General features: G+C 39.9%; 1 pseudogene; it reads left to right on the forward strand.

Moving 5' to 3' along the window:
* The first annotated feature begins 6,095 nt into the window (after positions 1-6,095).
* Positions 6,096-7,184, forward strand: LOC121036634 (glyceraldehyde-3-phosphate dehydrogenase-like; annotated as a pseudogene).
* Positions 7,185-9,771: the final 2,587 nt, after the last annotated feature.

Here is a 9,771-nt window from a genome sequence, read left to right on the forward strand (position 1 = left end):
TTTTTTTTTTTTTTTTTTTTTTTTTTTTTTTTTTTTTTTTTTTAGATTTCACATGTAAGCAACATCATATGGTAATTGTCTTTCTCCATATTTCACTTAGCATAATACCCGCTAGGTCCATCAATGTTGTTGTGAATGGCAATATTCCATTCTTTTTTATGGCTGAATAATATTCCATTGTGTGTGTGAATATATATTCACACAGACACACACACAGACACACACACACGTGTGTGTGTGTGTGTGTGTGTGTGTGTGTGTGTGTATTTATATTGCCACATATTCTTTTCCATTCATCTATTGGGACACTGGTTGATTCTGTCTCTTGGCTATTGTACATAATGCTTCACTAAACATAGGGATGCATATATATCTTTTCAAATTAGTATTTTCATTTTCTTACAGTAAATGCCTAGTAGTGGAATTGCTGGATCATATGGTATTTCTATTTTTATTACATTTTTTAGAAACCTCCATACTGTTTTCCATAGTGGCTACACCAACTTGCATTCCCAAAAACAATGCATGAGGTTCCCTTTCCTCAACATCTTCACCAACACTTGATACTTCCTGTTTTTTCATTTTAACAATTCTCTCTGGTGTGAGGTGGTACCTTGTTGTGATTTTGATTTGTATTTCCCTGATGATGAGTGATGTTGAGCATCTTTCATGTGTCTATTGGCCATCTGTATGTCTTCTTTAGGAAAATGTCTATTCAGGACCTCTGCCCATTTTTAATTGGAATATTTGTGTTTTTTTATGTTAAGTTGTATAAATTCTTTATATATTTTAGATATTAAACCCTTTTTGGATATATCACTTGAAAGTATCTTCTCCCATCCAGGAGGTTGCCTTTTCATTTTCTTGATGGTTTCCTTCACTGTGCAGAAGCTTCTCAGTTTAATGTAGTTCCAATTGTTTATTTTCATTTTTCTTCCCTTTGTCTGGGAAACAGATACAGAAAATACTGCTAATTCCAGTGTTCAAGAGTTTACTACTCGTGTGTTCTTTTGGAAGTTTTATGGTTTCAGGTCTTATATCTAGGTGTTTAATCCATTTTGAGTTTATATTTGTATACAGTATAAGAAAGTGGTCCAGATTTATTGTTTTGCATGTAGCTGTCTAGTTTTTGAAGGAAGATATTTTCGTCTGTTTCATTATTATTGTACTCCTCATATCCAGGAAAATACAAAATATGAGTTCAACAAATAGCTACTGAATGAATGAATGAATGAATGAATAAAAGGAACTGGTGCAACTAATTATTTGATCAGATAGCAACCTGATTTAAACACCAGGTGGCGTTTGGCACCACAGTTCCAAGATAATCAGTTTCCTAGACTACCAATTAAGAAAGGAGGTGAGACGTTCAAGGAAGCTTGTGATGTCTCATTGAGTAGAACCCACTAGGCCTTTTTCTTTCTTTGTCACCAGGTCATATGCCATCCTCCATTCCCTCCCCACCCCTACTATGGGGCCATATGTATAAGGAGGAATACTGGTAAAATAGTGGAGGATGGCATGGGAGTCTGACCACCTGCCTATCTAGCTTACTTGTGCCTTCTGGACTTTCTCATGCTAGATACCAATAGTAGCACTTTCTTCTTATGATGGATTGGTGCTTAGTCCTTTGAACCTTATGATTTGGTGGGTCTAGAAACCCAGCTCCTGATGGGAAGCTCTGGCCACAGGATCAATTGATGTTCCAAGGTCTGATGCTAGGAATAAGTAGCATATGTGGGAGATCTTTTTAAGAGGTCTAGAAATCTCTGTAGTAGTTAGAATGAGACTTGCTACAAATATAGACCTAGAAGTCTGTATTATCATTCTCCTATTAGAGCTCACTATAAACTACACATCTGTTGTCAACACAGATACCTCTAATACCAAAGGTCTACTAGGTCTGATGCCCCAAGTAGAAAGGCTACTTGTACTGTACTTCGGACCTGTTGCAGATCTCTTTCCTTCTCTGGGATCCATTCAAACCTGTAAGTCTTCCATGTCTCTCAGTAAGTGGGTGGAAGCCGTGTTTACACATGTGGAATATGCTGCATCCAGAGCCCTTTTAGGCCTACCAAACATTGTGCTTTCTTCACAGTGATAGGGGTTATGAGATGCTATAATTTGTCATTTACTTTGGAGAGGATGTCCTAGAATACAGTCTTATTTGGGGAGGGGAATGAGAAGACAGTTTCTTAGTTTTCCATTTGGCTTTTCCCACTATAATAGCTCTTAACCTACAAACTAAAGAAGCTTTGTATGAGTTCTAACAACTACCAAGTATATTTATTCCAATTATACATTCAAAGACTGGGGAAATGATGATGGAGTAGGTCCATGGACCCCAGTGGACCCACAGTAAGCAGGGTGTGGACCAGAGCTCCATTTATTGTATGTACCCATATAGCCCTACTATAATAGAGGCCTATGCTGATGTTTTGATATACATGTTAATTAGGACTCTGGGTCCTATAGTTCTCATTCAAATATTCAGATATTTCTTTTTCTCAAGTGTAAAGTTATTTGGGTAAATGGACAGAGGTCCCTTATGGAAGAATCATTAGCAAGTAACTTTTCATGGAGTCATGGAATTCTTTTTCCTAGGATGACGTTTCCATCAGTCAGTGTATTCCAGGTCTGAGGATGGCTCATGTCTCAATATTGGACAAGATCTGAATATTGGAATTTTTATTGAGGTATCCACCCCCAGTCTCTTGATCATTCATCTTTAATTTCATTTAATTGTATAACTTGAGAAATACTTTCATAGGCTGCCCATTTATCATGACACTTGGAGCGCCATGTTCTCTTAACCATCTCCATGGTTCTTCACAAGTCATACTTCATTACCCATTACTATTTACTATAATTGTGCTTACCTCTCTTTTTCAGTGAAGTAGATTCTTTTCAGTGGTTTCAGTTGTCTGGATTCTTTTATTTAGGGATCCTGTCATGTCCATGGTTATCAGGGAGCCTAGTTCTTTAGCAGGATCTCTTATTGTCCTGGATGACCAAAGACAACTGCCATTGAGCTTATTAATGATGTTAGTGCCCCTCTTACTGGCACATTATTTAACACTCTGGTCAATGGACTGTCCTGTAAGCCCTTTCTTAGAACATTGTGGATGGGTGGGTTTTCTGGCCTTATGTATAATCTAATAGCCTCACTTCTCTGAATCTTTTGATTACTGTCTTAACCATCTGTCCCATTTCTACTTCATTAGGTGTAGGCCATTGCTTTGTCCAAGCTTCCAAGAACCATCCTAACAGCATATTAGCACTGTTTCCTGGGATTCTTGATGGGATGTAAACCTTGGATCACAGTAGAGTGATCACATATTGATGAACTCATTCATTTCCAACTTCACATTCTGTTCTCCTTGATACAGCATACTCAGGATGTAATCTCATGGAAACTCTCCTGGCTCTTGCTGGGAAATGTTGGCTAGGTAGTGCAGCTTCTTTGATATATAGTTTTTAACATATTTTAGCAGGCTCAGAACTACCCAAGATGGGTTGTTATAACTTTCTCCATGACCTGGTGGCCAGGAGATCTGACCTAGGGCAGATCACAAAGGGATGTGTGTTAATTTTGCAAGACAAAAACTTCTGTGCCATCTTCAAGCAAAAGCGGAGTGGGGAGTGCAAGCCTTTAAAGAGAGGAGTGGACCACTTCTGAATAGATAGAGGATTCAGGGGAGTCTGAATATATACAAAGATTCAAGATTTTCTAGTGCATCAACCAACATGTTTTCATTTCAAGTCTCCATGTCCCACTCCTTCCTAATCAGAATCCTGCCTGTACTATAAAAGACCTGCTGGTGCAGAGAATTCAACCTTCTCTGTTTCTCTGCCTGGGTCCAATCTACAGATTTTCTGTCCTCTGTTTGCAGGAGATGAGAATCTTTTTTGTATTATTGAGGAGGCCCTTAAGGTCTCATACCATCTCATGTTGGTAGTGTCTTACCCTTGGACTTTCATTTTTACCTCAGTTCTCCATTAGTGGATTTTTAAAATAGTTGCACCATAACTGCACACTAGTGATAGATTTCTCATTTAGGAACTAGGTGATCCAGCTCATAAATTCCATCTTGTGGTTGCCTTCCTAGAATCATTTTTGGCAGGAACTGTCCCAGGTTGACTTCCTCAGGTGACTAAGGCTGTGAGGTTTCCATGCAGAAGGTTAATTGAGGAGTGCTTTTAGTACCAACACCTTTGATGAGTGAGAGTCGCAGGACCGCGCAAAGGAAGAAGTTGAATTGTGATGTAGTTGCAGGAGAGGCCTCAGCTGAGATCTGGAGCTGTCATGTTCTTCACAGTTGTCCTAGTTGAGTCAAGAGACTTTGTACTCCAGCACCATCAGTCACTGGATGCAGATGCGTCCAGGAAGAAGGATGTGTATTCTTTTCACCTAGAGCAATTCCTGGGGAGGAATTCAGTTATGAATTATCAGCAGTCTGTACTCTTGGCAGCTGGAGAAATGGGTGCCTCAGTCTATTTGGGACTGAGGACTATTTGGGCAGTGGACCACAGAGTTCACCACAGTTCCAGTAGAGATATGTTGAATAAATGATTGAATGGTCCTTTTGGAGCCATAACTCCTTTTGGAGTTATAAGCCTCTTGAATTTATATTCCATTTGGGTTGTTATGTAGTAATTGGCATAGCACCTTCCATATAATAGTTGACTGATCAGTATGTGTTCAGCAAGTATACGAAGGAATGAATTTTAGGGCTCTTTTTCATCGTGACTATTCTAGTCCCAGTCAATACAACGGAGGTTTTAACTATAATCCCTTGCATTGCAGTTTTAGAAAATTTGCCACTCTCACAAAGAAGGATGCTGTGGGTTTACTATTTATGTGTAACAGTGACTGGAAAGGTCACTTTGAAATGTGGTGGTGTGAGTGGGCACTACCTGAGCCTAATATTCATGCTACACTGACTCTCAACCATGACATAGAACCCACTAGTGCCTAGCGGATGTCAATTCATTGGCATGCATGGACTTAGGTAGAGGCTGAGTCTTGTGTGCTGTAGAAATGCCTATTAGTTTCATTCTGAGTACCTAAAAGCATAACAGACATGCTTACAAATTCTTTCTTGGAAACAGATTGTTGGTAAGTGCTTTATTTCCTCCCTAAATACATAGTTTGTCACCACATGCATTAATTCTTCATTAAACGATGTCAACATTCTACTAGGTAGAAATAATTGTACCCTTTTCTTAGGTGCAATTATACTGATGAAAGTAATTAGTCAACACAGCTACTTAAGAAGGAGCCCTGCATTTGGAAGAGATTCAACTTATATGTACCATGTGGTAAGGATTTAGCTTGGCACTGGATTCAACTTGGCAACACGTACAACTTCTCAGAGGGCTCCTTGGTTGTTGTGTTTTTCTGCATAAAGGTGATATCCCCAGAAAATCCGGTACAAAGAAAACATACTTACATGTATTACGACCCAAAGCATACCTGTTATTCTGACAAAAATTATTTGTATACGTTATTTTTTTAATCCACACAAGAAAATATGATTCTAATTTTGCTTTATTCTCTCCTGCCTGTTTGCCAACTCACTGGACCTTCAGCTAATGTTGTACATACACATAAATCTCTCCCTTGCCATCAACTATGCATTTGGAGTTTGGATTTTGCTAAAACAAATAGAAGAAAGCAACTCTTTAATAGTGTGAGATCTGAGGCAGTTTGTGATGGTGGACAGTTCCTATCAAATTTTAAACTCTTTAAGTTATTCTTACTCTCTTTCTGAATAAAGAGGTAAAGATATTTTTTCAAAGGCTCTCAAATCTCTACTGCTAAATTTTCTGGGAGTGATGGCAATCCTGATTAGGATTTGTGTTACACAAGTGTTTGCAATTGTCAAACTTTAGTGAATGACCATTTTATTTCAAAGGAAAAGACTGGAAACAAATATTGAATTCTATGATATGTATACTAAAGTATTTATGGAGAAGGATACCAATGCCTGCAATTTAATTTGAAATGCATAAAAATAATATGAGTTACCTCTCTGCTTCTCCCTGTTCAACAATCACATCTTCTGGTGTAGTGCCAGCTGTGTCCCCAAGACATGATGGTGAAAGTTAGAGTAAACAGATTTGGCTGTATTGGGCACCTAATTACCAGGGATGCTTTTAACTCTGGAAAAGTGGATATTGTTGCCATCAATGACCCTTTCATTGACCTCACCTACATGGTCTACATGTTCCAGTGTGATCCTACCCACAGCAAATTAAATGGTACAGTCAAGGTTGAGAATGGGAAACTTGTCATCAATGGAAAGCCCATCTCCATCTTCCAGAAGAAAGATCCCACCAACATCAAATGGGTGATGCTGGTGCTGAGTATGTTGTGGAGTCCACTCGGGTCTTCACCACCATGGAGGAGGCTGGGGCTCACTTGAAGGGTTATCATCTCCACTCATTCTTCTGGTACTCCCATGTTTGCAATGGGCATGAACTATGAGAAGTATTACAACTCTCTCAAGATTGTTGGCAATACCTCTTGCAACACCAACTGCTTGGCCCCTCTGGCCAAGGTCATCCATGACAACTTTGGCATCGTGGAGGGACCCATGACCACTGTCTATGCCATCACTGCCACCCAGGAGACCATGGACGACCTCTCTGGGAAGCTGTGTCACCATGGCCAAGGAGCTACCCAGAACATTCTCCCTACTTCTTCTGGTGCTGCCAAGGCTGTAGGCAAGGTCATCCCTGAGCTAAATAGGAAGCCCACTGGCATGGCCTTCTGTGTCCGATTCCCAATGTGTCAATTGTAGGTATGATCTGCAGCCTAAAGAAAACTTACAAGTACAATGACATTCAAGAAGGTGGTGAAACAGGCATTAGAGGGCCCCCTCAAGTGCACCCTGGGTAACACTGAGGACCACTTTGTCTCCTGTGACTTTAACATTGATACCCACTCTTACACTTTTGATGCTGGAGCAGGCTTTGCTCTCAATGACCACTTTGTCAAGCAAATTTCCTATTATTACAATGAATTTGGCTACAGCAACTGGGTGGTGGACCTTATGGTCCACATGGTCTCCAAGGAGTACGAGTCCCCTGGACCACCAGCCCGAGGGAGCGAAAGAGGAAGAGACAGTGCCTCAGCTGCTGGAGAATCTTTGCCCCAACTCACCCCCCCAACATACTGAGAATCCCCCAACCTCTACACAGTTTCCATCACAGACCCCCTGAAGAAGGGGAGGGGCTTGGGGAGCCCTACTTGTCATGTACCATCTATAAGTATACTATACCCAGACAAAAAAATAATATGAGTATTGGATGAATATAGAGATGGATAGATAGAGTTGTGATAAGTAGGGTGAAATGTTAATTAATGGTAGAATCTAGGTTATAGGTACAGGGATGTTCCATGAAAAATTATAAAAATTTTTCTATATGTTGGAAATTTTCATAACAAAATACTGGAAATAATCACCATTGGCACTCCTTTTGTAGTGCCCTTGAGGCAAACTTTGATCAAAAGGGTGTAACAATTCAATTTATCCAAGGTTTACTGAGCACCCACCTTGGCAAAGTTTGGTACCGGGTATGAGATTTCATTGGGATTCCATACTTAGAAGTCTTCCTCTATTCTTAGATGGGGCTAGTGCTCTGAGCAGCTCTTGCCCTCCCTTTAATTCTGATTCCAGCAGGGAGAATATAGGTAAATGTATCCCAACACTTTGGAATTGATGGATTCCTTCCTTCCTTCCTTCCTTCCTTCCTTCCTTCCTTCCTTCCTTCCCTTCTTCCCTCCTTCTCTCCATCCATGTGTACTCTATTTCTCTGTTTGGTGTAGGTCGTTTAAAAAGTGTTGGAGATGGAGTTCTACAATCAAGAAGCTTAACATGTAATGGGAATCTCAGCATAAAGTCACTATTCCTGCAAGTTCCACTCTGACATTGTTTATTCATACTTTCAGACAACATCACTTCACAACGAGGTATGTAATGTAAGATATGTGAAAATACACTTGTGTGCATCTGGAAAACTTCAAAAGTAGAATTTTTTTAAAAAAAATTTCCTGATAATTTCTAAAGCCACAAAATATTCCAGTCACAAATAAAAAACCAAGGCTTTCCTGTGGGAAACTTTAGAGAAAACCTAACAAAACTTTTACCCAATTGGAGTAAACCATTAAATATGTAAAAGCACTTTAGTAGCACATAAAACCAAACCAAGTTCTCTGAAAATCATGGGGCCAAATCAAATGCTAAGATTTAAAAAGTCCCAACTGAATGAAGTCTCACCCAAGTCCTGCCAAGGGAGTTACTGCTCCCTCCAGAGTTGTCTCCTTTTTTTATTGGTTTTAATTAAGTTTTACAGAATAAATTAGTTCACCATATTTGAATCACATTTGCACACAGAGATGAAAAGTTCTTCTTTTTCCCTTCCAAATCAGGGCTTTACTACAGAAAAAGCAATCTGTGTGATGCAACTACTATTGAAGCTCCAGTCAATAAAAATGTCCAGCGAAGTGGGAGGGAGAGGAAATGGGAAAGAGAACCAAAGAGGAAGAAGCAAGAGCAAAGAAGCAAATGGAGAACAGAGAAGGGCAGGGAAAAAATGAGGAAAAGTAGATGAAGCCCTGGGGCAGCCAATGACTCAGTGCTCTTAGTTCGAGCCAAATGCTAAAAACTTGCTGTGAGATTCTAAACATGTGTCTGGTTCCCTTTGCCTTCAAAATCAGTAAACTGCTCAGTGAAAGTCTTCATATCCCATTGTTTGCTCTTAGAAACTGGAGTGTCAGGTACTCTGCGATCCTAAGAATCAGTGATCCAGATCCCTGCTTCTTGGTTTTTTAGTATCATCTACAACAGGAAAAAGATCTCTCTCACCTATTTCTGTTTTGGTATTAGAATTTCTGGATGTTTTTCTTTACCTGCTTTTGCCATTTAAACATAGAATGAAAAAGAAACAAACACATGAAAAACAAAGAGAGAAACTTGAAACTTAGAGTGGCAGGTCCTTCCACAAGATGGTGCTTATCTTTCTCTGATTTGTTCTGGTTATTTATTTATTTACTTACTTATTTAGAAACAGAGAGAGAGAAAGAGAACATTGGGGAGAGGCAGAGAGAGAGGTAGAGACAGAATCCCAAGCAGGCTCCACATTCAGTGTGGAGCTGGATGCAGGGCTTGATCCCAACCCTGGGATCATGACCTGTGCCGAAATCAAGAGTTGGATGCTCAGCTAACTGAGCCATCCAGGTGCCCGTCTTTCTCTGTTTTTATTTTCCACCGTGAGAATTGGAATGACTGTGACTTGGGTTTCAAAATGATTTGGTTGATTATACATACACATTTCTGAAAGAATCATAGGATTTTATTCATTGGGATATTTAAGTTACATGGTACATTATTGAAGTGGGAAATGAAGGGAGTATTGCAGTTTGGGTATTCCTGGAAACAGACTCTGAGATGGAGATTAGCATGTAGGGAATTATGGAATATTCATGGGACTGACACCTGCATAAGCAAATGGAAGGAGCAGGATTGGACGTAGGATGAGTTTAGACTGTGATGTAGTCCTAATGCAGATCTTAGCTAACTCTTGGGGCTCTGAAGCTGGGACAACCGACCTTCCATAGTTGTTCCTTTTGGGGATCAGAGGCCAGGCCCTTATATTTCTGTACTGATCAGTCCCTGGATTTGGGCAGCTCCATGAGACAGCCTACTGTCTGGTGAGACAGCTCTCTTTAGCAGAGGGTCTTCTGGAAGAAGGCTGGCGTCTGAG

The sequence above is a fragment of the Herpailurus yagouaroundi genome, unplaced genomic scaffold (genome assembly GCF_014898765.1).
Source record: "Herpailurus yagouaroundi ecotype Mexico unplaced genomic scaffold, PumYag 163, whole genome shotgun sequence".
Classification (NCBI taxonomy): domain Eukaryota; kingdom Metazoa; phylum Chordata; class Mammalia; order Carnivora; family Felidae; genus Herpailurus; species Herpailurus yagouaroundi.